The 25,632-nt window shown below is 53.5% G+C and overlaps 1 long non-coding RNA gene and 2 pseudogenes across 1 annotated transcript in view; 2 read left to right on the forward strand and 1 right to left on the reverse strand.

Moving 5' to 3' along the window:
- Positions 1-2,333, forward strand: part of LOC134739534 (uncharacterized) — a 148,828-nt gene extending 146,495 nt beyond the window's left edge. The window contains exon 3 of the long non-coding RNA XR_010126314.1: positions 1,573-2,333. This is a non-coding gene — a long non-coding RNA (uncharacterized LOC134739534). The remainder of the gene's footprint in view (positions 1-1,572) is intronic.
- Positions 2,334-7,406: 5,073 nt separating this feature from the next.
- Positions 7,407-8,343, reverse strand: LOC134739502 (putative uncharacterized protein FLJ44672; annotated as a pseudogene).
- A 303-nt stretch (positions 8,344-8,646) lies between these two features.
- Positions 8,647-13,713, forward strand: LOC134739503 (putative uncharacterized protein FLJ46235; annotated as a pseudogene).
- Positions 13,714-25,632: the final 11,919 nt, after the last annotated feature.

Genomic DNA, 25,632 nt, shown 5'->3' on the forward strand with positions numbered 1-25,632 from the left:
CATATGCACATAAATTTTCACTGCTATTGATGTTTACTATCTACTCATTTAGTATAAACGCTTGTTTCAAGAAAGATTAAGTGTTAAAAATCATAACTTTATCTGAGAGATGAATGAGTTAAGGCTAATTAAGTACTTCATTAAAGAAAGAGAACATACTAAAGTATTAATTATATTTAAAGCCTCAAACAATATACTTAAATTATGTGCTGAGCAGTTTTTTTTAAATGAGTAAGTTACAAGGCTTGTTTAGAGGAAAAAATAAGAGTGTTTTATCTATCAAAATCAAATTTTGCTAAGGCAGTTTCTAAAAATGATGAGCCAAGAGGCTGTTAAATATTTTAGCAAATGTTATATTTATGAAACAATAACAATGCCAATTTATATTCTTTTCTGTGCTTAAGTACTAGATATAATGTCATGTAGGTCAGATGAAGGATATTTATATTTAAAGTGTTCTGACATCTCACTGGTTCTCAGTATAGATAGAAAGATGTTAACTAATTCTAGACTTTTAAAATTAATTCAGGGATAACCAACCATACAACAACTATTGAGTTTATAATTTCCAATTCAGCAGAGAAAAAAAATGATAAACCTAATAATTGGAAATTGACTAAATGTCTTCATAAAGACAGAGATTTGTGGAATTCAATTTTTTAAAAAGTTCAACTATATAGCTGCTTTTTATAAGGAGTATAACTAAAATGTAAGGACATGAAACTCAGCTGCCCACCTGAGCTGCTCATTCCCAGCACATGGCCAGTGAGGACATAGCGAGTGACGAGGAACACATGGTCATCCACGAGGAGGGGGTGATGATGTCATTGCTGATGACGGCTTTAGCACCACTGACACTGATCTCAAGTTCAAGGAGTGGGTGACCGGCTGAGAGTGGGGACAGCTCTGGGGAGGAGCCAGAGGGCAACAAGGGCTTTGGTGGGAAGGTATTTGCACCTGTCATTTTTTCCTCCTTTACTCCTGCCGCCCCTTGCTGGATCCTGAGCCCCCAGGCTCCCCCGATCCGCCTGCAGTTTTTGGCAAAGTCTATGGTCCCACCCCGTCCTCCTCCTACACATACTCAGATGCTTCCTCTTCAACCTTGGCACCCACCTCCTTCTTACTGGGCCCAGGAGCCTTCAAGCCCAGGAGTCTGGTCAGGGCAGCAGAGCGGGCCCCCTACAGCCCCTATCCCTGGGGATGGGGGCCCAGGGACGCCTTCCAAGGTGACCTGTTTCCTCCCAATGGATCCTGCCACATTCTGGTGCGAGAGACCTGAAAGTGTGGGCGACCTGGAGCTACCAGGCCCCTCAGTCATTGCGGTCCCTCCCAACACTAAGGCTTTCCTAGGCAGGAGCTGGGCTGAGCCACCCGGGGGGCAGAGCCTGAATAGGAGAAACTGACTGGGCTTTGGGGGTCAGGGCAGAGGGAACACCACGGACATGGATCCCAAACTGGAGGACCCCACCATGCCCAAATGCAAAATGAGAAGATGCTCCAGCTGCAGCCCAAAGCCCAACACCCCCAAGTGTGCCATGTGTGATGGGGACAGCTTCCCCTTTGTCTGTACAGGTGGAGAAGCTGAGGACGGGCTGAGGGAACCGGAGACCGAGAAGGCGCTGTCCTCTTCACTGCACACGCCCTGGACCAGTGCCGGCACTGATCATGCAGCTCTTCCAGGCCCACTGCTTCTTCCTGTCCACTAGGCCACAGCCGCCCTCCAGGCCCACTATGCACACATCTTCCCCTCCAAGGTTTGTTCTGCCCCTGCCCTGACTCCCAGCCCTGCGGGGGTCCTGACCCCACCTCACCTGGCTCAGACTCTGACGCTGCCCTGGCTGCCCTACCACTGCCTCTGCCCGAGAGTCACGTGAGGCTGACAGTAGGGGCAGGGGCAGCAGTGGTTCCAGTTGGGGGGCGGTCCAGTGGGAGGAGACTCAGCCTCGCGGGCTGCTCTGTGGGATTGATGACTGCATGATCTTCTGGGCACCTCACGGATCTTCAACTGCAGATGAAATGGATGCTGGTGGTGGGTGCAGGGCCGCTAGGAGCTGCTGCATGGGTCCCAGAGGCTGGACTGGGGCAGGTGCCAACTGAAGCTGCTGGGGCAGCATGGGCAGGATGTTCTGCACACAAACCTTGGAGAAGAAGATGTGTGCATAGCGGGTCCACTGCTGCTGCCCCTGCCCTGACTCCCAGCCCTGCCTGACCCCATCTCACCCTGCTCAGGCTCTGGCGCAACCCTGGCTGCCCTGCCACTGCCTCTGCCCCAGAGTTGGGGCCTCGACAGCCTGGCTGGAAGGGGACACCCCAGCCCTGCCTCAACACCTGGGTCCCTCCATAACTACCACAGGCAGGTGGGTGACCCCAAAGAAGATCCCAGGACTCACAGTACCCCCTGAGAACATGGACAGTATGTGGGGGTAGCAACGGAGGGCAGGATGGTTATCTTCTGCCGGGTAAAGCCATTTAATCCTTTCAGTTTGGGTGGCACGGAATAAGGCCTGCTTCTTTTTTTTTTTTTTTTTTTTTTTGGAGACATAGTCTTGCTCTGTCGCCCAGGCGGGAGTGCAGTGGTACAATCTTGGCTCACGGCAACCTCTTCCTGCCAGGTTCATGCCATTCTCCTGCCTCAGCCTTCCGGGTAGCTGGGATTACAGGTGCACGCTACCACATCCGGCTAATTTTTGTATTTTTAGTACAGACAGGGCTTCACCATCTTGGCCAGGCTGATTTTGATCTCCTGACATCGTGATCCGCCTGCCTCCACCTCCCAAAGTGCTGGGATTACAGGCGTGAGCCACCATTCCTGGCCAAGGCCTGCTCCTCTTATATATACCCCCTACCCCTGCAGCTGTGCCAGGGGAAAGCTGGGCAGTTTCCCTCCTCCGAGCCCCTGTACATACCATGAAGCGTGGGACCTTCAGAGCTTTTCACTTTTCGGAAAATAGCTCCTGCTGGGGCTACAAGATGGAGTGTGAAGAGGGCCTTGGGCCACAGGGAGGCGCCTGTGGAATAGGGGGAGTTCATGCATCCCTTCTTTCCCCAGAGGGGCTGGACTCAGGTGAGTGTGGGGGTGGGGGCTCCTGCACTTCGACAGAGGCAGCGGCAGGGTTTTCTCCCCATTCCCTCTGCACTCTCAACTTGAGTTGTACTTTTTAAGAAAGTGATTCACCCTGCCTTTGCCCCCTTCCCCAGAACAGAACACGTTGATCATGGGCGATATTTCTTATTGTGCCAAAAAGTTGCCATGACCGTCATTAAACCTGCTTAACACCAAATAATAAGGAAAATAAAATAAAAAATTCGGGCTTGGTGCAGAAACTCACTCCAAATAAATTACCTATCAAAATATTTATATAATGGTGGAAAATTCCAAAATTCCATATTTTGGGATTTATACACAAAAGATAAAAAAATTAGAGGCCAAGAGGCTGCCGGAAGGGAAAAACGGGGCCTGGAAAGGCCGTTGTGAGGAATGAGCTGGGCCTAAAGAGGCCACAGGCAGGCGGGAGCTGGGCCTGCCGAAGTGGCCGAAAAGCAGGAGCTCGGGAATGGGGAGGCCACAGTGAGGCGAGAGCTAGCTGGGCATGGAGAGTCTGCCGTGAGGCCAAGACCGGGCCCGTGCAGGCCTTTGGGAGGCAGGAGGCCGGGCCTGCAAAGGCCAACTAGAGGTCAAGTTCTGGGCCTGAAGAGGCCGCCGAAAGTCAAAACCAGGGCCTGGGAAGTCCGCCGAGAGCCATGAGCTGGGCTGGGCCGAAAGAGGCCACTGGGAGGCAGGAGGAGCTGGGCCTGGAGAGACTGACTTGAGGAAGTTTTTTTTTTTTTTTTTCTTTTTAAAAAATTTTTATTTTATAGTGGCAAGAAAATTAGCATGAGGTCTACCCTCAACAAAAGTTTAAATGTAAAATACAGTATTGTTCACTATACAAACAATGTTGGGTAGCAGATGCCTAGAAATTTTTCAATTTGCATAACTGAGATTTTATAACCATTGATCAGCAACTTTCCATTTCCCCTTTACCCTGGCCCTTGAAAACCACCGTTTATTCTTTTTTTTTTCGACCTAATTGATATTTATAGCATGCTTCATACAATTGCAGAATATACATTCTTTTTTTTCTTTTTATTCTTCTTCTTATTATTATTATACTTTAGGCTCTATAGTACATGTGCGCAACGTGCAGGTAAGTTACATATGTATACATGTGACATGCTCGTGCGCTGCACCCACCAACTCATCATCTAGCATTAGGTATATCTCCCAATGCTATCCCGCCCCCCTCCCCCCACCCCACAACAGTCCCCAAAGTGTGATGTTCCCCTTCCTGGGTCCATGTGTTCTCATTGTTCAATTCCCACCTATGAGTGAGAATATACGGAGTTTGGTTTTTTGTTCTTGTGATAGTTTACTGAGAACGATGATTGCCAATTTCATCCATGTCCCTACAAAGGACGTGAACTCATCATTTTTTATGGCTGCATAGTATTCCATGGTGTATATGTGCCACATTTTCTTAATCCAGTCTATCATTGCTGGACATTTGGGTTGGTTCCAAGTCTTTGCTATTGTGAATAATGCCGCAATAAACATACGTGTGCATGCGTCTTTATAGCAGCATGATTTATAGTCCTTTGGGTATATACCCAGTAATGGGAAGACTGGGTCAAATGGTATTTCTAGTTCTAGATCCCTGAGGAATTGCCACAATGACTTCCACAAGGGTTGAACTACTTTACAGACCCACCAACAGTGTAAAAGTGTTCCTATTTCTCCACATCCTCTCCAGCACCTGTTGTTTCCTGACTTTTTAATGATTGCCATTCTAACTGGTGTGAGATGGTATCTCATTGTGGTTTTGATTTGCATTTCTCTGATGGCCAGTGATGGTGAGCATTTTTTCATGTGTTTTTTGGCTGCATAAATGTCTTCTTTTGAGAAGTGTCTGTTCATGTCCTTCGCCCACTTTTTGATGGGGTTGTTTTTTTCTTGTAAATTTGTTGGAGTTCATTGTAGATTCTGGATATTAGCCCTTTGTCAGATGAGTAGGTTGCAAAAATTTTCTCCCATTTTGTAGGTTGCCTGTTCACTCTGATGGTAGTTTCCTTTGCTGTGCAGAAGCTCTTTAGTTTAATTAGATCCCATTTGTCAATTTTGTCTTTTGTTGCCGTTGCTTTTGGTGTTTTTGACATAAAGTCCTTGCCCATGCCTATGTCCTGAATGGTATTGCCTAGGTTTTCTTCTAGGGTTTTTATGGTTTTCAGTCTAACATTTAAGTCTTTAATCCATCTTGAATTGATTTTTGTATAAGGTGTAAGGAAGGGATCCAGTTTCAGCTTTCTACATATGGCTAGCCAGTTTTCCCAGCACCATTTATTAAATAGGGAATCCTTTCCCCATTGCTTGTTTTTCTCAGGTTTGTCAAAGATCAGATACTTGTAGATATGTGGCATTATTTCTGAGGGCTCTGTTCTGTTCCATTGATCTATATCTCTGTTTTGGTACCAGTACCATGCTGTTTGGGTTACTGTAGCCTTGTAGTATAGTTTGAAGTCAGGTAGCGTGATGCCTCCAGCTTTGTTCTTTTGGCTTAGTATTGACTTGGCGATGCGGGCTCTTTTTTGGTTCCATATGAACTTTAAAGTAGTTTTTTCCAATTCTGTGAAGAAAGTCATTGGTAGCTTGATGGGGATGGCATTGAATCTGTAAATTACCTTGGGAAGGATGGCCATTTTCATGATATTGATTCTTCCTACCCATGAGCATGGAATGTTCTTCCATTTGTTTGTATCCTCTTTTATTTCATTGAGCAGTGGTTTGTAGTTCTCCTTGAAGAGGTCCTTCACATCCCTTGTAAGTTGGATTCCTAGGTATTTTATTCTCTTTGAAGCAATTGTGAATGGGAGTTCATTCATGATTTGGCTCTCTGTTTGTCTGTTATTGATGTATAAGAATGCTTGTGATTTTTCTACATTGATTTTGTATCTTGAGACTTTGCTGAAGTTGCTTATCAGCTGAAGGAGATTTTGGGCTGAGACAATGGGGTTTTCTAGATATATTATCATGTCATCTGCAAACAGGGACAATTTGACTTCCTCTTTTCCTAATTGAATACCCTTGATTTCCTTCTCTTGCCTAATTGCCCTGGCAAGCACTTCCAACACTATGTTGAATAGGAGTGGTGAGAGAGGGCATCCCTGTCTTGTGCCAGTTTTCAAAGGGAATGCTTCCAGTTTTTGCCCATTCAGTATGATATTGGCTGTGGGTTTGTCATAAATAGCTTTTATTATTTTGAGATACGACCCATCAATACCTAATTTATTGAGAGTTTTTAGCATGAAGTGTTGTTGAATTTTGTCAAAGGCCTTTTCTGCATCTATTGAGATAATCATGTGGTTTTTGACTTTGGTTCTGTTTATATGCTGGATTACATTTATTGATTTGCATATATTGAACCAGCCTTGCATCCCAGGGATGAAGCCCACTTGATCATGGTGGATAAGCTTTTTGATGTGCTGCTGGATTCTGTTTGCCAGTATTTTATTGAGGATTTTTGCATCAATGCTCATCAAGGATATTGGTCTAAAATTCTCTTTTTTTGTTGTGCCTCTGCCAGGCTTTTGTATCAGGATGATGCTGGCCTCATAAAATGAGTTAGGGGAAGAGTCTCGCTCTTTAGCCGAGGCCGGAGTGCAGTGGTGCTATCTCGGCTCACAGCAAGTTCTGCCTCCCGGGTTCACGCCATTCTCCTGCCTCAGCCTCCCTAGTAGCTGGGACTACAGGCGCCCGCTACCGCTCCCGGCTAATTTTTTGTATTTTTAGTAGAAACGGGGTTTCACCGTTTTAGCCAGGATGGTCTCGATCTCCTGACCTCATGATCCGCCCACCTCAACCTCCCAAAGTGCTGGGATTACAGGTGTGAGCCACCACGCCTGGCCTTGACTTGAAGTTTTGCACCTGGAGAGGCTGCCGAGAGGACGGAGCTGGGCCCAGGGAGGCTGCCTTGCAGCTCTTCCAGGCCCAATTCCAGGCCAACTTGAGGATGACTTGGGCTTGCAGAGGCTGCCGGGAGGCCGGAGCTGGCCCTGGAGAGACGACTCAAGGGCAGTCTGGGCCTGCAGAGGCCACCAGGAGGAAGAGCTGGGCATGGAGAGGCCGACTGGAGGAAGTCCAGTGCCTGGAGTGGATGCAAAGGAGCAAAGGCTAGGCCGCAAAATGCCGCCATGACGTCCCAGCTTGGCCTCCGGGAGGCAGGAGCTGGGCCTGCGGAGGCCGCCCCAAGGTGGGAGCCTGGCCCGAGGAGGCCACGGTGCCAGGCAACAGGTGGGCCTGGAGGGCCCACTGTGAGGTAGAGGCCGGGCCTCTAGAGGCCAACGGGAGGCAGGAGCTGGCACCGGAGGGGCCCTCATTGAGGACGCGTTGTGCCTGGAGAGGCCGCCGGGAGGCCGGAGCTGGGCCTGGAGAGGCCGACTTCAGGACAATTTGGGCCTGCAGAGGCCACTGGGAGGCCCAAGCTGGGCCTAGAGGAGCCCACCGACCGGACGCCGTTTGGGGCCTGGAGACGCTTTCAGAGGGCAGGAGCTGAGCCTGGAGAGGCCACCGTGAGGCCTGAGCTGGGCCTGGGGAGCTTGGCTTCAGGAAGTTGTGGGCCTACCAGGGCCACTGGGAGCTAGGCGGGAGCTGAGTCCAAAGAGGTTGTTGGGAGGCCAGAGTCGGGCCTGGAGATGCAGCAGGGAGGAAGAACTGGGCCCAGAGAGAATGCCGGGAGGCTGCAAGTGGGTCTGGAGAGGCCGACTTGAGGAGGCCCAGCCTCTGCCTCCCTCATGGCGGCCTCTGCAGGCCCAGCTGTTCCTCCAGGCTGCGTCTCCCAGCCCAGCTCCTGACTCCCAGCAAGCAAGCTCTTTTGGCTCAGCTCCTGCTGGCGTTTGTAGGCCCCGAAGTTTCTGCAGCCAAGCTCTTCAGGCCCACGTCTTGCCTCCTGGTGGCCTGTACAGGCCCAGCTCTGGCTGGAGAAGAGCCTCTGCAGGCCCCGCTGTTGCCTCCCAGGGGAATCTCCAGACCCAGCTGTCGTCCCACGGCGGCCTCCCGGGACCAAGTCCCTGCCTGCCTCCCGGCAGCCGACGTGCAGCCCAGCTCCTCCCTCACGGTGGCCTGTTCAGGCCCAACTCATGCCTCTGGCACCCTGCCCAGAGGCGTGAGCCCCTGCCTCACACTGGCCTCTCTCACGCTGAGAGGTCCTCCATCACGCTGGCCTGTTGAGGCCCAGCTCGTGACTCCGGTGGCCTCTCCAGGCCCAGCCCCTGCCTTGCGGAGGCCCTCCGGAGGCCAAGCTCATGCGTCATGGTGGCCTCTCCCGGCCTGGCATTTGCGCCCTTGCATGCGCTCCAGACCCTGCACTTCCTCCAGTCGGCCTCTCCAGGCCCAGCTCTTCCTCCCAGCGGACTCTACAGGCCCAAGTCATCCTCAAGTTGGCCACCCCAGGCCTGCAGATGCCGCCGGGAGGCAGGACAGGCCGACTTGACGACAGTCTGGGCCTGCAGAGGCCGCTGGGAGGAAGAGCTGGGCCTGGAGAGGCCGACTGGAGGAAGTGCAGGGCCTGGAGTGCATGCAAAGGAGCAAATGCCAGGCCGGGAGAGGCCGCCGTGATGCATGAGGTTGGCCTCCGGAGGGCCTCCGTGAGGCAGGAGCTGGGCCTGCGGAGGCCGCCGCGAGGTGGGAGCCTGGCCCGAGGAGGCCACGGCGAGGCAAGAGGTGGGCCTGGAGGGCCCACTGTTGAGGTAGAGGCTGGGCATCTAGAAGCCACCAGCCAACAGGCAGGGGCTGGGCCTGGAGAGGCCACCAGAGTCATGAGCTGGGCCTCAAAAAGCTACCGTGAGGGAGCACCTCTCTCAGCTTGACAGAGGTCCTCTGAGAGAGGTCCTCTGAGAGGGGTCCTCTCTCACGCTGCGAGAGGTCCTCTCTCACGCTGCGAGAGGTCCTCTCTCACGCTGCGAGAGGTCCTCTCTCACACTGAGAAGTCCCAGCGTGAGAGAGGACCTCTCTCGGTGTGAGAGAGGCCAGTGTGAGGCAGGGGCTCACGCCTCTGAGCAGGGTGCCAGAGGCACGAGTTGGGCCTCAACAGGCCAGCGTGAGAGAGGCCCTCTGAGAGGGGTCCTCTCTCATGCTGAGAGGTCCTCTTAGAGGGGTCCTCTCTCACGCTGAGAGAGGTCCTCTGAGAGGGGTCCTCTCTCACGCTGAGAGAGGTCCTCTGAGAGGGGTCCTCTCTCACGCTGAGAGAGGTCCTCTGAGAGGGGTCCTCTCTCACGCTGAGAGAGGTCCTCTGAGAGGGGTCCTCTCTCACACTGAGAGAGGTCCCTTCTCACGCTGAAAGAGGTCCTCTCTCACACTGAGAGGTCCTCTAACATGTCCTCTCTCACGCTGAGAGAGGCCAGTGTGTGGTAGGGGCTCACGCCTCTGGGCAGGGTGCCAGAGGCATGAATTGGGCCTCAACAGGCCAGCGTGAGGGAGGAACTCTCTCAGTGTGAGGGAGTTCCTCTGAGAGGGATCCTCTCTCAGCATGAGAGAGGTCCTCTGAGAGAGTCCTCTCTCACGCTGAGAGGGGTCCTCTCTCACGCTGAGAGGGGTCCTCTCTCACGCTGAGAGAGGTCCTCTCACAGGTCCTCTCTCACACTGAGAGAGGTACTCTCACAGGTCCTCTCTCACGCTGAGGTCCTCTCTCACACTGAGAAGTCCCAGCGTGAGAGAGGACCTCTCTCAGCATGAGAGAGGCCAGTGTGAGGCAGGGGCTCACGCCTCTGGGCAGGGTGCCAAAGGCATGAGTTGGGCCTCAACAGGCCACCATGAGGGAGGAGCTGGGCCGCTCGCAGGCTGCCGGGAGGCAGGCAGGGAGTTGGCCCCGGGAGGCCGCCGTGGGTCGAGAGCCGGGCCTGGAGAGGCCCCTGGGAGGCAAGAGCGGGGCCTGCAGAGGCTGTTCTCCAGCCAGAGCTGGGCCAGTTCAGGCACCGGGAGGCAGGAGGTGGGCATGAAGAGCTTGGCTGGAGAAAGTTTGGGGCCTACAAAGGCCAGCAGGAGCTGGGCAGGAGCTGAGCCAAAAGAGCTTCCTTGCTGGGAGGCCGGAGCTGGGCCTGGAGAGGCCGACTTCAGGATGACCTGGGCCTGCAGAGGTTGCCGGGAGGCCCAAGCTGGGCCAGGAGGAGTCCACCAACCGGACGCCGTTTGGGGCCTGGAGACGCTGTCGGAGGGCAGGAGCTGAGCCTGGAGAGGCCACCGTGAGGCCTGAGCTGGGCCTGGGGAGCTTGGCTTCAGGAAGTTGTGGGCCTACCAGGGCCGCCGGGAGCTGGGCGGGAGATGAGTCCAAAGAGGTTGTTGGGAGGCAGGAGTAGGGCCTGGAGATGCAGCAGGGAGGAAGAACTGGGCCCAGAGAGGATGCCAGGAGGCTGCAAGTGGGTCTGGAGAGGCCGACTTGAGGAGGCCCAGCCTCTGCCTCCCTCATGGCGGCCTCTGCAGGCCCAGCTGTTCCTCCAGGCTGCGTCTCCCAGCCCAGCTCCTGACTCCCAGCAAGCAAGCTCTTTTGGCTCAGCTCCTGCTGGCGTTTGTAGGCCCCGAAGTTTCTGCAGCCAAGCTCTTCAGGCCCACGTCCTGCCTCCCGGTGGCCTGTACAGGCCCAGCTCTGGCTGGAGAAGAGCCTCTGCAGGCCCCGCTGTTGCCTCCCAGGGGCCTCTCCAGACCAGCTGTCGCCCCACGGTGGCCTCCCAGGACCAAGTCCCTGCCTGCCTCCTGGCAGCCCGCGTGCAGCCCAGCTGCTCCCTCACGGTGGCCTGTTCAGGCCCAACTCATGCCTCTGGCACCCTGCCCAGAGGCGTGAGCCCCTGCCTCACACTGGCCTCTCTCACGCTGAGAGAAGTCCTCCATCACGCTGGCCTGTTGAGGCCCAGCTCATGACTCCGGTGGCCTCTCCAGGCCCAGCCCCTGCCTTGCGGAGGCCCTCCGGAGGCCAAGCTCATACGTCATGGCGGCCTCTCCCGGCCTGGCATTTGCTCCCTTGCATGCGCTCCAGACCCTGCACTTCCTCCAGTCGGCCTCTCCAGGCCCAGCTCTTCCTCCCAGCCACCACTACAGGCCCACGGCGTCCTCAAGGTGGCCACCCCGGGCCTGCAGAGGCCGCCGAGAGGCAGGACAGGCCGACTTGATGACAGTCTGGGCCTGCAGAGGCCGCCAGGAGGAAGAGATGGGCCTGGAGAGGCCGACTGGAGGAAGTGCAGGGCCTGGAGCGCATGCAAAGGAGCAAACGCCAGGCCGGGAGAGGCCACCGTGATGCATGAGCTTGGCCTCCGGAGGGCCTCCGTGAGGCAGGAGCTGGGCCTGCGGTGGCCGTCCCGAGGCGGGAGCCTGGCCCGAGGAGGCCACGGCGAGGCAAGAGGTGGGCCTGGAGGGCCCACTGTTGAGGTAGAGGCTGGGCCTCTAGAAGCCGCCAGCCAACAGGCAGGGACTGGGCCTGGAGAGGCCACCAGATTCATGAGCTGGGCCTCAACAAGCTACCGTCAGGGAGGACCTCTCTCAGCGTGAGAGAGGTCCTCTGAGAGGGGTCCTCTCTCACGCTGAGAGAGGTCCTCTGAGAGGGGTCCTCTCTCACGCTGAGAGAGGTCCTCTGAGAGGGGTCCTCTCTCACGCTGAGAGAGGTCCTCTGAGAGGGGTCCTCTCTCACGCTGAGAGGTCCTCTCTCACACTGAGAAATCCTAGCGTGAGAGAGGACCTCTCTCAGCGTGAGAGAGGCCAGTGTGAGGCAGGGGCTCACGCCTCTGGGTAGGGTGCCATAGGCATGAGTTGGGCCTCAACAGGCCAGCGTGAGAGCGGCCCTCTGAGAGGGGTCCTCTCTCACACTGAGAGGTCCTCTTAGAGGGGTCCTCTCTCACGCTGAGAGAGGTCCTCTGAGAGGGGTCCTCTCTCACGCTGAGAGAGGTCCTCTGAGAGGGGTCCTCTCTCACGCTGAGAGAGGTCCTCTGAGAGGGGTCCTCTCTCACACTGAGAGGTCCTCTAACATGTCCTCTCTCACGCTGAGGTCCTCTCTCACGCTGAGAGAAGTCCTAGCGTGAGAGAGGACCTCAGCGTGAGGCCAGTGTGTGGCAGGGGCTCACGCCTCTGGGCAGGGTGCCAGAGGCATGAATTGGGCCTCAACAGGCCAGCGTGAGGGAAGACCTCTCTCAGTGTGAGGGAGTTCCTCTGAGAGGGATCCTCTCTCAGCGTGAGTTCCTCTGAGAGGGATCCTCTCTCAGCGTGAGAGAGGTCCTCTGAGAGGGTCCTCTCTCACGCTGAGAGGGGTCCTCTCACAGGTCCTCTCTCACACTGAGAGAGGTCCTCTCACAGGTCCTCTCTCACGCTGAGGTCCTCTCTCACACTGAGAGAAGTCCTAGCGTGAGAGAGGCTAGTGTGAGGCAGGGGCTCAGGCCTCTGGGCAGGGTGCCAAAGTCATGAGTTGGGCCTCAACAGGCCACCATGAGGGAGGAGCTGGGCCGCTCGCAGGCTGCCGGGAGGCAGGCAGGGAGTTGGCCCCGGGAGGCCGCCGTGGGTCGAGAGCCGTGTATGGAGAGGCCCCTGGGAGGCAACAGTGGGGCCTGCAGAGACTGTTCTCCAGCCAGAGCTGGGCCAGTTCAGGCACCGGGAGGCAGGAGGTGGGCCTGAAGAGCTTGGCTGGAGAAAGTTCGGGGCCTACAAAGGCCAGCGGGAGCTGGGCAGGAGCTGAGCCAAAAGAGCTTGCTTGCTGGGAGGCCGGAGCTGGGCCTGGAGAGGCCGACTTCAGGATGACTTGGGCCTGCAGAGGTTGCTAGGAGGCCCAAGCTGGGCCAGGAGGAGTCCACCAACCGGACGCCATTTGGAGCCTGGAGACACCATCGGAGGGCAGGAGCTGAGCCTGGAGAGGCCACCGTGAGGCCTGAGCTGGGCCTGGGGAGCTTGGCTTCAGGAAGTTGTGGGCCTACCAGGGCCGCCGGGAGCTGGGCGGGAGATGAGTCCAAAGAGGTTGTTGGGAGGCCGGAGTCGGGCCTGGAGACGCAGCAGGGAGGAAGAACTGGGCCCAGAGAGGATGCCGGGAGGCTGCAAGTGGGTCTGGAGAGGCCGACTTGAGGAGGCCCAGCCTCTGCCTCCCTCATGGCGGCCTCTGCAGGCCCAGCTGTTCCTCCAGGCTGCGTCTCCCAGCCCAGCTCCTGACTCCCAGCAAGCAAGCTCTTTTGGCTCAGCTCCTGCTGGCATTTGTAGGCCCCGAAGTTTCTGCAGCCAAGCTCTTCAGGCCCACGTCCTGCCTCCCGGTGGCCTGTACAGACCCAGCTCTGGCTGGAGAAGAGCCTCTGCAGGCCCCGCTGTTGCCTCCCAGGGGCCTCTCCAGACCCAGCTGTCACCCCACGGCGGCCTCCCAGGACCAAGTCCCTGCCTGCCTCCTGGCAGCCTGCGTGCAGCCCAGCTCCTCCCTCACGGTGGCCTGTTCAGGCCCAACTCATGCCTCTGGCACCCTGCCCAGGCCTCTCTCACGCTGAGAGGTCCTCCATCACGCTGGCCTGTTGAGGCCCAGCTCATGACTCCAGTGGCCTCTCCAGGCCCAGCTCCTGCCTCGCGGAGGCCCTCCGGAGGCCAAGCTCATGCGTCACGGCGGCCTCTCTCGGCCTGGCATTTGCTCCCTTGCATGCGCTCCAGACCCTGCACTTCCTCCAGGCGGCCTCTAGAGGCCCAGCTCTTCCTCCCAGCGGCCTCTACAGGCCCAAGTCGTCCTCAAGTTGGCCACCCCAGGCCTGCAGAGGCCGCCAGGAGGCAGGGCAGGCCGACTTGACGACAGTCTGGGCCTGCAGAGGCCGCCGGGAGGAAGAGCTGGGCCTGGAGAGGCCGACTGGAGGAAGTGCAGGGCCTGGAGCACATGCAAAGGAGCAAACGCCAGGCCGGGAGAGGCCGCCATGACGTATGAGCTTGGCCTCCGGAGGGCCTCCGTGAGGCAGGACCTGGGCCTGCAGAGGCCGTCCCGAGGAGGGAGCCTGGCCCGAGGAGGCCACGGCGAGGTAAGAGGTGGGCCTGGAGGGCCCACTGTTGAGGTAGAGGCTGGGCATCTAGAAGCCGCCAGCCAACAGGCAGGGACTGGGCCTGGAGAGGCCACCAGAGTCATGAGCTGGGCCTCAACAAGCTACCGTGAGGGAGGACCTCTCTCAGTGTGAGAGAGGTCCTCTGACAGGTCCTCTCTCACGCTGAGTTCCTCTCTCACACTGAGAAGTCCTAGCGTGAGAGAGGACCTCTCTCAGCGTGAGAGAGGCCAGTGTGAGGCAGGGGCTCAGACCTCTGGGCAGGGTGCCAGAGGCATGAGTTGGGCCTCAACAGGCCAGCGTGAGAGAGGCCCTCTGAGAGGGGTCCTCTCTCATGCTGAGAGGTCCTCTTAGAGGGGTCCTCTCTCACCCTGAGAGAGGTCCTCTTAGAGGGGTCCTCTCTCACCCTGAGAGAGGTCCTCTGAGAGGGGTCCTCTCTCACGCTGAGAGAGGTCCTCTGAGAGGGGTCCTCTCTCACGCTGAGAGAGGTCCTCTGAGAGGGGTCCTCTCTCACGCTGAGAGAGGTCCTCTGAGAGGGGTCCTCTCTCACGCTGAGAGAGGTCCCTTCTCACGTTGAAAGAGGTCCTGTCTCACGCTGAGAGGTCCTCTAACATGTCCTCTCTCATGCTGAGAGAGGCCAATGTGAGGCGGGGTCTCACGCCTCTGGGCAGGGTGCCAGAGGCATGAATTGGGCCTCAACTGGCCAGCGTGAGGGAGGACCTCTCTCAGCGTGAGAGAGGTCCTCTGAGAGGGTCCTCTCTCAGTGTGAGAGAGGTCCTCTCACAGGTCCTCTCTCACGCTGAGACAGGTCCTCTCACAGGTCCTCTCTCATGCTGAGGTCCTCTCTCACGCTGAGAGAAGTCCTAGCGTGAGAGAGGCCAGTGTGAGGCAGGGGCTCACGCCTCTGGGCAGGGTGCCAAAGGCATGAGTTGGGCCTCAACAGGCCACCATGAGGGAGGAGCTGGGCCGCTCGCAGGCTGCCGGGAGGCAGGCAGGGAGTTGGCCCCGGAAGGCCGCCGTGGGTCGAGAGCCGGGCCTGGAGAGGCCCCTGGGAGGCAAGAGCGGGGCCTGCAGAGGCTGTTCTTCAGCCAGAACTGGGCCAGTTCAGGCACCGGGAGGCAGGAGGTGGGCGTGAAGTGCTTGGTTGGAGAAAGTTCGGGGCCTACAAAGGCCAGCGGGAGCTGGGCAGGAGCTGAGCCAAAAGAGCTTGCTTGCTGGGAGGCCGGAGCTGGGCCTGGAGAGGCCGATTTCAGGACGATCTGGGCCTGCAGAGGTTGCCGGGAGGCCCAAGCTGGGCCAGAAGGAGCCCACCGGCCGGACGCCGTTTGGAGCCTGGAGACGCCGTCAGAGGGCAGGAGCTGAGCCTGGAGAGGCCACCATGAGGCCTGAGCTGGGCCTGGGGAGCTTGGCTTCAGGAAGTTGTGGGCCTACCAGGGCCACCGGGAGCTGGGCGGGAGCTGAGTCCAAAGAGTTGTTGGGAGGCCAGAGTCGGGCCTGGAGACGCAGCCGGGAGGAAGAACTGGGCACAGAGAGGACACCGGGAGGCTGCAAGTGGGTCTGGAGAGGCCAACTTGAGGAGGTTCTGGGCCCGCAGAGGCCGCCGGAAGGGAAAAACTGGGCCTGGAAAGGCCATTGTGAGGAATGAGCCCCATGGGCCTGAAGAGGCCACTGGCAGGTGGGAGCTGGGCCTGCTGAAGCGCCTGAGAGGCAGGAGCTTTGGACTGGGGAGGCCGCAGTGAGGCGAGGGCTAGCTGGGCGTGGATAGTCTGCTGTGAGGCAGAGGCTGGGCCTGTGCAGGCCTTCGGGAGGCAGGAGGCCGGGCCTGGAGAGGCTGACTGGAGGTCAAATTGGGGCCTGCAGGGGCCGCCAAAAGTCAAAAGCAGGGCCTGGGAAGGCCGCCAGGGGGCATGAGCTGGGCTGGGCTGAAAGAGGCCACTGGGAGGCAGGAGGAGCTGGGTCTGGAGAGGCTGACTCGAGGAACTTTTGCACCCGGAGAGGCCGCCGAGAGGCTGGAGCTGGGCCTGTGGAGGCCGACTTGAGGACGACCTGGGCCTGCAGAGGCCACCGGGAGGCAGGAGCTGACCCTGGACAGGCCGACTTGACAACAGTCTGGGCCTGCAGCGGCCACCGGGAGGAAGAGCTGGGCCTGGAGAGGCCCACTTGAGGAGCTTGGCCTAGGGGGTTGCGGTGAGGCACATGCTGGGCTGGGAAAGTGTGCTGTGAGGCAGAGGTTGAGCCTGTAGATGCTGACGGAAGGCACGAGTTGGGCCTGGAATGGCAGACTTGAGAAAGTTCTCGGTCTAGAGAAGGTGCTGGGATGCAGGAGCTGGGCCTGGAGAGGCCACCAAGGCATGAGCTGTGCCTAAAGAGGCCAATGTTAGGCAGGAGCTGTGCCTGGAGAGGCCGACTTGAGGAAGTTTCGGGCACGGACAGCCTGTCGAGGGGCAGGAGCTGGGCCTGGAGAGGCCACGGTGAGGTATGAGCTGGGCCTAATGAGATTAGTGTGAAGCAGGATCTGGGCCTGTTGAGGCTGCTGGGAGGCAGGCAGGACCTTGTTTGGGGAAGGCTTCTGTGAGGCAAAAGCTGGGCCTGGAGAGGCCATTGTCACGCAGGAGCTGGGCCTGTCCAGGCCATTGGGAGGCAGAAGGTGGGCCTGGAAAGCTTGACTTGAGGCAGTTTTGGGCCTACAAAGGCCACTAGGAGCTGGGCAGGAGCTGAGCCAAAAGAGGTTGTTCTGAGGCAGGAGTTGGACCTCCAGACACAGTCAGAAGAAAGAGCACGGCCTGTACAGGCCACCTGGGGGCAGCAGCTGGGCCTGGAGATGCCAACGAAAGGCAGGAGCTGGGCCCTGAGAGGCCGACTTGTGGACATTTTGGCCCTGGATTTTGTGGCCTGGACTTGAGGACATTTGGGCCTCCTGCAAAGAGGCAGGAGCTGGGACTAAAGAGGCTGTTGTAAGGCAGGAGCTGGGCCTGTACAGGCTGCCCGGAGTCAGAAGATGGGCCTCAAGAGGCCACTGTACAACAGGGGCTGGGTCTTGGAAGGTGGCTGTGAGGCAAAAGCTGGCCCTTGGGAGTCCAATGAGTGGCAGGAGCTGGGTCTGGTGAGGTCGACTTGAGAAAGTTCAGGGCCTGGAGAGAAGCCTGGGAGGCAGGAACTGGGTCTAAAGAGGCCATTGTAACGATGGAGCTGTGCCTGTGGAGGCTGTTGTGAGGCAGTAGCCTCATCTGCGGAGACTGCCGTGAGGTAGGGTATGGGCCTAAATAGGCCACTGTGAGTCATGAGCTTGGTCTGTAGAGGCTGACTGGAGAAAGTTCTGGGCCCGGAGAGGCTGCCGGGAGGTAGGAGCTGCGCCAAAAGATTTAAGCACATTACATTTATTAGGCACTTTATTTCCATTATTACACTGTAATATATAATAAAATAATTATAGAACTCACCATAATGTAGAATCAGTGGGCATGTTAAGCTTGTTTTCCCGCAACTAGATGGTCCCACCTGAGCGTGATGGGAGAAAGTGACAGATCAATAGGTATTAGATTCTCATAAGGACAGCGCAACCTAGATCCCTCACATGCACGGCTCACAACAGGGTGCGTTCTCCTATGAGAATCTAATGCTGCTGCTGATCTGAGAAGGTGGAGCTCAGGCGGGAATGTGAGCAAAGGGGAGTGGCTGTAAATACAGACCAAGCTTCCCTCACTCCCTCACTTGACACCACTCACCTCCTGCTGTGTGGCTCCTTACGGCTCCATGGCTCAGGGGTTGGGGACCCCTGCTCAAGTGCATCCAAAACGACCCTTCCCACACCAGTCTTCATAGTGGTCAAGTGCAGCAACCACTTAGCTCCCAAGGCATGTGCCTCAGCTGGCATTTTGTCACAATCAACAGTAAGTGGTAGCTTGAGTCATTGTGAGGTCACTTCCTGGAAATCACCAGCATCCCATTTCCCACTGGCAAAGAGCTCAGCACTGCCCCCTGGGAAACCAAACCTATGTCCAAATCCCATCTGTGTGGGTTTATCTCCTGGGACCCTTCCTAGCATATTAGTCAGAGTCCAATCAGGAAGCATAAACCACTCAAAAGTTTAAAGTGGTAAAATTTAATACAGAGAATTATTCATTATAACAGGTGAACAGCATAATGAGAGATTGGCTAGCACAAAGTAAAGAGAACTCTAGAGAATATAGGACTAGCCCAGGCCAGGCATGGTGGCTCATGCCTGAAATTCCAGCAATTTCAGAAGCTAATGCAGGAGGATTGCTTAAGGCCAGGAGCTAGAGACTGCTCTGGACAACACAGTGAGACCCTGTCTCTATCCAAAAAAAGAAAAAAAATTATCTGGGAGTGGTGGTGCACACTTGTAGTCCCAGCTACTCAGAATGCTGAAGTTTGAGCCTGGCAGGTCAAGGCTGCAGTGAGGCATGATTATGCCACTACAGTCCAGCCTGGTGACAGAGCAAGACCCTGTCTCAAAGAACAAAACAACAACAACCATTTACAGACAGAAAAGAAATAGAGCTAATAAGCTAAGGAAAGATGTTGAAATGTGACAAGTAAAGTAATATGAGGTCTTTTATCTATTTAAAATAATCAAACAAAAAATGACTTACTAAATTATAATACCCTGTGCTGGCAAAGGTGCAGTGAAATGGGCACTTTCTTATACTATAAGGGGTGTTTAAATTGTGTATAAGCCTTCCAGGGTAAAGCTTGTCAATTTTTTAAAATAATAGAGACAGGGTCTCACCATACTGCCATACTGCCTCCTCCAACTCTTGGCCTCAAGCAATCCTCCTGTCTTAGCCTCCCAAAGTGCTAAGATTATAGCTGGGAGGCACCCAAAACCTTGTCAATTTACATCAAGGGTAATGAGAATGTCCATTCACCGTGACTCACAGTAATCTTACTTCTGGGGAGACAATTCAATCTAAACAAAAGGTCATCTGTACAAACACAGTAAAAATCTGGGAGTAACTGAAGACAGAGTTGGTAAGTGAAATAAGAAACAGTTATAAGAAATTAAACTATGGTATTAATAGGTACCTGGTAAAAGGTCAGTTGATGTTAGCTGCTACTCTTTTGTCGTTTTGAGACAGGGTCTCACTCTGTCACCCAGGCTGGAGTGCAGAGGCCTGATCATGACTCACTGCAGTCTCAGCCTCCCTGGGCTCAAGTGATCCTCCCACCTCAGCCTCCCCAGTAGCTGGGACTCCAGGTTCATGCCATCATGCCTGGCTAAATTTTTTAGTATTTTATTTTATTTTATTTTGAGACAGAGTTTCACTCTTCTTGCCCAGGCTGTAGTGTAATGGTGTGATCCCGGCTCACTACAACCTCCACCTCCCAGATTCAAGTGATTCTCCTGCCTCAGCCTTCCAAGTAGCTGGGATTACAGGTGCGTGCCACCACGCCCAGCTAATTTTTGTATTTTTAGTAGACCCGGGGTTTTGCAATGTTGGGCAGGCTGGTCGCGAACTCCTGACCTCAGGTAATCTGCCCGCTTCGGCCTCCCAAAGTGCTGGAATTACAGGCGTGAGCCACCACACCTGGCCAATTTTTTCATTTTTTGTAGAGACAAGGTCTTACTATGTTGCCCAGACTGGTCTTGAACTCCTGGCCTCATGTGATCCTCCTGCCTAAATTGTAAAGTGCTGGGATTACCGGCATGAGCCATCATGCCTGGCTTCATGTTCATTTCTTCTTGCCGCTGCAACATAGTTTGCAGTTTCCTACATTTAGTGGCTTAAAACACCACAAAACTACCATCTTATGGTTCTAGGGACCAGAAACTCAAACTAGGTCTATTAAGGCTAAAGTCAAGGTGTCAGCAGGGCTGCATTCCTTCTGGAGACTCTAAAGTGTTCCCTTGGCTTTTCCAGCTTCTAGAAGCCACCCCCATTCCTTGGATCATGGCCCCTGACTCCATCTTCAAAGCCAGAAGTGAAGCATCTTCAAATCTCCCTCTCTTACCTCTGCTTTCATCACCACATCTCCTGCTCCAATTCTGAATCTCCTACTCTCTTTCTTTTATAAAGACCCTTGTGATTGCTGGGCATGATGGCTCCCACTCAGAATCCCAACACTTTGGGAGGTCAAGGCAGGAGGAACACTTGAGGCCCGAAGTTTGAAACTAGCATGAACAACATAGTGAGACCCCCACCTCTAGAAAAAAAATAAAAATAAATATTAGCCCGACATGGTGGTATGCGCCTGTAGTCCCAGCTACTTGAGAGGCTGAAGTGAGACAATCGATTTAGCCCAGGAGTTTGAGATCAGCCTGGACGACATAACTAAATCGCATCTCTACAAGGAAGAGGTGGGAGGATCACTTGAGCCCAGGAATTTGCGGCCAGCCTGGGCAACAAAAGAAGACCCCATCTGGCCAACACGGCCAACCTGGCCACCATGGTGAAACTCCGACTCTACAAAAATGAGCTGGGCATGGGTGACATGCATGTGTAGTCCTACCTACTTGGGAGGTTGAGATGGGAGGATCGCTTGATCTCAGAAGGCCAAAGCTATAGGGAGCTATGATCACATAACTGCACTCCAGCCTGGATGACACAGGGAGATTCTGTCTCAAAAAAAAAAAAAAGAAAAGAAATATATATTTCATCTCTGTCCCTGGTTCCTGGCACAGAGCTTCTAAAGCTCTTAGAAAGACCTCAGTGATAGATGTGACAGGAACATCTTTTGTTTTAATATTTGGTCTTGGTCCCAGGTTTCTAACACAAGAGCCTCTAAGAACTTTGGGATCTCCAGCATGGTAAGAATGCATTTGGGGATGTTGTTGAGATGACTGGGTGACTGCAAGCTCCTACATTTCTTCAAGAGGAGGACTGATTACCATGCAACCACATGGTAAGAGGCTTGGAACTTTCAGCCTCATGCACTGAACTCCAGGAGGAAGAGGGGCTGGATACTGACTTAATCACCAACAGCCAAAGATTTAATCAATCATGCTTGCATAATAAAGCCTCCATAAACACCCTGAAAGGGGTTTGCAGAGCTTTCAGGGTTGCTGGACACAGGAGATGCTGGGAGGGTCGCATGTTCAACAGAGGGCATGGGAGCTCTGTGCTCCTCCGAACTTAACTTGCCCTGGGTATCTTTCTTTTTTTTGAGACAGGATCAGGCTCTTTTGTCCAAGCTAGAGTGCAGTGGCACAATCTCAGCTTACTGTAACCTAAGCCTCCCCAGTCCCCAGCTCAAGGCATCCTCTCATCTCAGCTTCCCTAGGAGTTGGAACTCTAGGTGCACAACACCACACCGGTTATTATTATTATTTTTTAATTTTTTATAGAGACAGGTTTTCACCATGTTGCCCAGGCTGGTCTCAAACTCCTGAGTTTAAGCGATCCTCCCACCTTGTCCTCCCAAAGTGCTGAGATTACAGGCATGAACCACTGCACCCAGCATGCACGTCTCTTTGACTGTTTCTGAGATGTATCCTTCACAATGAACCAGTAATAGGAAATGAACTGGCCAGATGTGGTGGCTCACATCTGTAATCCCAGCACTTTCAGAGGCTGAGGTGGGAGGATCACTTGAGACCAGGAATTTGTGGCCAGCCTGGCCAACACAACAAGACCCCATCTATACAAAAAATAAAAGAAACTAGCCAGATGTGGTGTTGCAGGCATGTAGTCTCAGCTACTAGGGAGGCTGAGATGGGAGAACCACTGGAGCCGACAATCAAGGCTGCAATGAGCTATGACTGCACCATTGCACACCAGCCTGGGCAACAAAATAAGACCCTCTCTCTCAGAAAAAAAGAAAATAAACTGTTTTTCTGAGTTCCATAAACTGTTCTAGCAAATTATTAAACCCAAGAAAACAGTTATGGGAACCCCCGATTTGTAACAGGTTGGTCAAAAGTACAGGTGACAACTTAGGACTTGCCATTGGCATCTGAAGTCAGGATGGTCTCGTGGGACTGAGGCCCTAACTTGTAGGGTCTGTGCTAACTCCAGGTAGTGTCAGAATAAAGTCATGGGACACCCAGTTAATATCCAGAGCACTGAAGAATTTGGTGTAGAAACTCCATACATACATTCAGTCGGAAGTGTGTGAGTAGAGAAAAACATGGGCTTTTCTGTCACCTGTCTACCGCTTAACTGCATAGGAGAGGCAATACGTGGTGCTCATGAACAAAGCAAACATTAAAGTCAGACCAGACCCAACATTTGACTCAGTCTTAATATCCAGGTGAGCTTGGGCAAATCATTCATTATTCCCAAGGCTTCATCACTCCATTCATCAAATAGGGATAACTGTGGCACCCACCTGTGATTCTGTGAGAATTAATGAAATATTATGCTTGGGGTTATTGTGGTCATTATACCCATTCCAAACTATTTGACAAGGACAGTGATGGATGATGACATCAAAAAATCAGAAACTGCAATGAGGTCTCTCAGGCAAAATTCCATACAAGCAAATTACTGTCTCTACAAAGCATTCCTGCCACACTTAATTCACCATTCCCTGAACAAAATATGCCATCTTCGTTGTTCAGGTCTGTACAGTGCTGGTTTCCCTTCCTGGGCAGTTTGCTCCATCCCATCCCAGCCCATTCCCCATCCCGCCACCTCCCCCTTCCCTCCCCACTCTCATACAACTCTTCCTCATCTTTCAGGACTTGGCTTCAATGTCACCTTAACTGGAAGCTTCTCTCACTCTCCAGAAGAGCTTCCCATTGCACTTGATGCATGCACTATCATTTGATCATTTTTGAGTTACAGTCCAAATCTTTTTGTACCTGAATAACATGTTGCCCAGTCAGTCTCTCTTCCTGGATTCAGAAGTCGTTCATGGCAGATCCAGCTGGAAGTGACAAAAAGACATCTTTTGACATAAAGGGATGACACAGACAGACATAAGTTCTTAAATGTCTTAAATGTTATGTGGAAATTAAACAGAATTCAAAGATTTGTGGGGAACACTTAGGAGGGAAAGTTACTGGCAACGTCATAAAGGGTTAATTTGTATTTTATTTTATTTTATTTTTTGAGACAGTCTCATTCCATCACCTAGGCTGGAGTGCAGTGGTGCAATCAGGCTCACTGCAGCCTTGACCACCTGGGCTCAAGTAATCTCACTTAATTTTTATTTGGTTTAAGAAAGTCTTGGTTGAGAGTGGTGGCTTATGCCTGTAATCTCAGCACTTTGGGAGGCTGAGAGAGGTCTATTACTTGAGGCCAGGAGTTTGAGATCAGCCTGGGCAATATATTAAGACCCTGCCTCTACCAAAAAACAGAGTGAACGTGTGGAAGACAATTTTTCCACAGACTGGGAGTGAGGGAATAATTTCAGGATGATTCAAGTGCATTACATATATTGTGCACTTTATTTCTATTATTACTACATAGTAATATATAATGAAATGATTCTACAACTCACTATAACGTAGACTCAGTGGGATCTCTGAGCTTGTTTTCCTGCAACTAGACTGTCCATCTGGGGTGATGGGAGACAGTAACAGAATATCAGGCATTAGATTCTCATAAGGCATACACAACCTAGATCCCTCGCATGCACACTTCACAACAGAGTTTGTGCTCCTATGAGAATCTAATGCTGCTGCTGATCTGACAGGACATGGAGCTCAGGTGGTCATGCAAGCGATGGGAGGGGCTAGAAATACAGATGAAGTTTCCCTTCACTCACCTGCTGCTCACCTCCAGCTCTGTGGCCCTATGGTTGGAGACCGCTGCTCAAGTGCATTCGAAAGGATCCATCCCATGCCATTCTTCAGAGTCATCTTTACTGCTGCAGTGGTCAACCTGTAGCACCCCTAAGCTCACAGGACATATGCTTCAACTGGCATTTCACAATCAACAGTATATGGTAGCTTGAGTCATTGTGAAGTCACTTCCTGGAAATCACCAGCATCCCATATCCCATTAGCAAGGAGCTCAGCACTGCTCCTTGGATAACCAAACCTACTCCCAAATCCCATCTGTGTGCGTCTATCTCCTGGTACCCTTCCTAGCATCGACTCTGTATTTGTAGGAGTCCAATCAGGAGACACAAACCATTCAAAAGTTTAAACTAGAATGAGCAAGGTGGCTCACACCTGTAATCCCAGCACTTTAGGAGGCCAAGGTGGGTGGACTGCTTTGAGCTCAGGAGTTTGAGAACAGTCCGGGAAACATGGCGAAACCTCATCTCTACAAAAAACACAAAAATCAGCTGGGTGTGGTGGCATTTACCTGTAATCCCAGCTACTCGGGAGGCTGAGGCAGGAGAATTGCTTGAGCCTGGCAGGTGGAGGCTGCAGTGAGCAGAGGTTGTGCCACTGTACTCCAGCCTGGGTGACAGTGCGAGACCCGGTATCAAAAAGAAAAAATGTATATATATGTAAATTTAATATAAAAAGTATTAATTTTGGCCAGGCACAATGGCTCATGCCTGTAATCCCAGCACTTTGGGAGGCCAAGGCAGACAGATCACCTGAGGTCAGGAGTTCGAGACCAGCCTGACCAGCATGGAGCAACCCCATCTCTACTAAAAATACAAAATTAGCTGGGCATGGTGGCACATGCCTGTAATCCCAACTACTTGGGAGGCCGAGGCAGGAGAATCGCTTGAACCAGGCAGGTGGAGGTTGCGCTGAGCCAAGATAGTGCCATTGCACTCCAGCCTGGGCAACAAGAGTGAAACTCCATCTTGAAGAAAAGAAAAGGTATTAATTTTTACAGAGGATCAGCACAATGAGGGACACACTAGCACAAAGTAAAGACAACTCTAGAGAATACAGAACTATCAGAGGCCAGGCATTGTGGCTCATGCCTGTAATCCCAGCAATTTGGGAAGCCTAGGCAGGAGGATCACTTGAGGCCGGGAGTTGGAGACCAATCAGCACAAAATAGTGAGACTCTGTGTCTACCAAAAAAAAGAAACATTAGCCAGGTGTGGTGGTGGTGCACACCCGTAGTTCCAGCTACTTGGGAGTCTGGGGTGGGAGAACCCCTTAAGCCTGGAAGTCTGCACTACAATGAGCCAAGATTGTGCCACTGCACTCCAGCCTGGGTGACAGAGTGAGACTCTGTCTCAGAAAGAAAAAAGAAAAGAAAGTGTTAATCCCCCTGTGAGAATCTCCTCTTCTCCTGCCCTCTCTGGAACCTCACTTGTCAGTTCTTCCTCCCACTTTCCTGTATCTTTAACCTATCCCCCACTTTTAGCTCCTTCCCATCATTATTTAAATTACTCAAACTTCTTCTGTTTAAAAAACCTCTCCCTAAACTCAGTGAGAGGTCTCCTGCACACCCACTGAGCCATCTGCTCTCCCTGGTGCCTTCTCTACAGCAGCCTGAGCCATGTCTCTAATCCGTGAATCTCATCATGTTACTCCCCCATTTACATCACTTCTCCTTGCCTCAGGGATTAAGTCCAAACTCCTTAACAGCCCCTGCTCTGCCCTGCCTTGCAAGGCAGCCTCACTGCTTGCCCCTCTCCATTTCATCTGCTATGGAGTCCAACTGAGCCTCATCTGCCCCTTCAATGCAAACTCTTTCTCCTCTGGGAGTCTCTGAAGTGGGTGATATCCTCTGCTTATAATATGTTTCC

The sequence above is a fragment of the Pongo pygmaeus genome, chromosome 3, assembly GCF_028885625.2.
Source record: "Pongo pygmaeus isolate AG05252 chromosome 3, NHGRI_mPonPyg2-v2.0_pri, whole genome shotgun sequence".
NCBI classification, from domain to species: domain Eukaryota; kingdom Metazoa; phylum Chordata; class Mammalia; order Primates; family Hominidae; genus Pongo; species Pongo pygmaeus.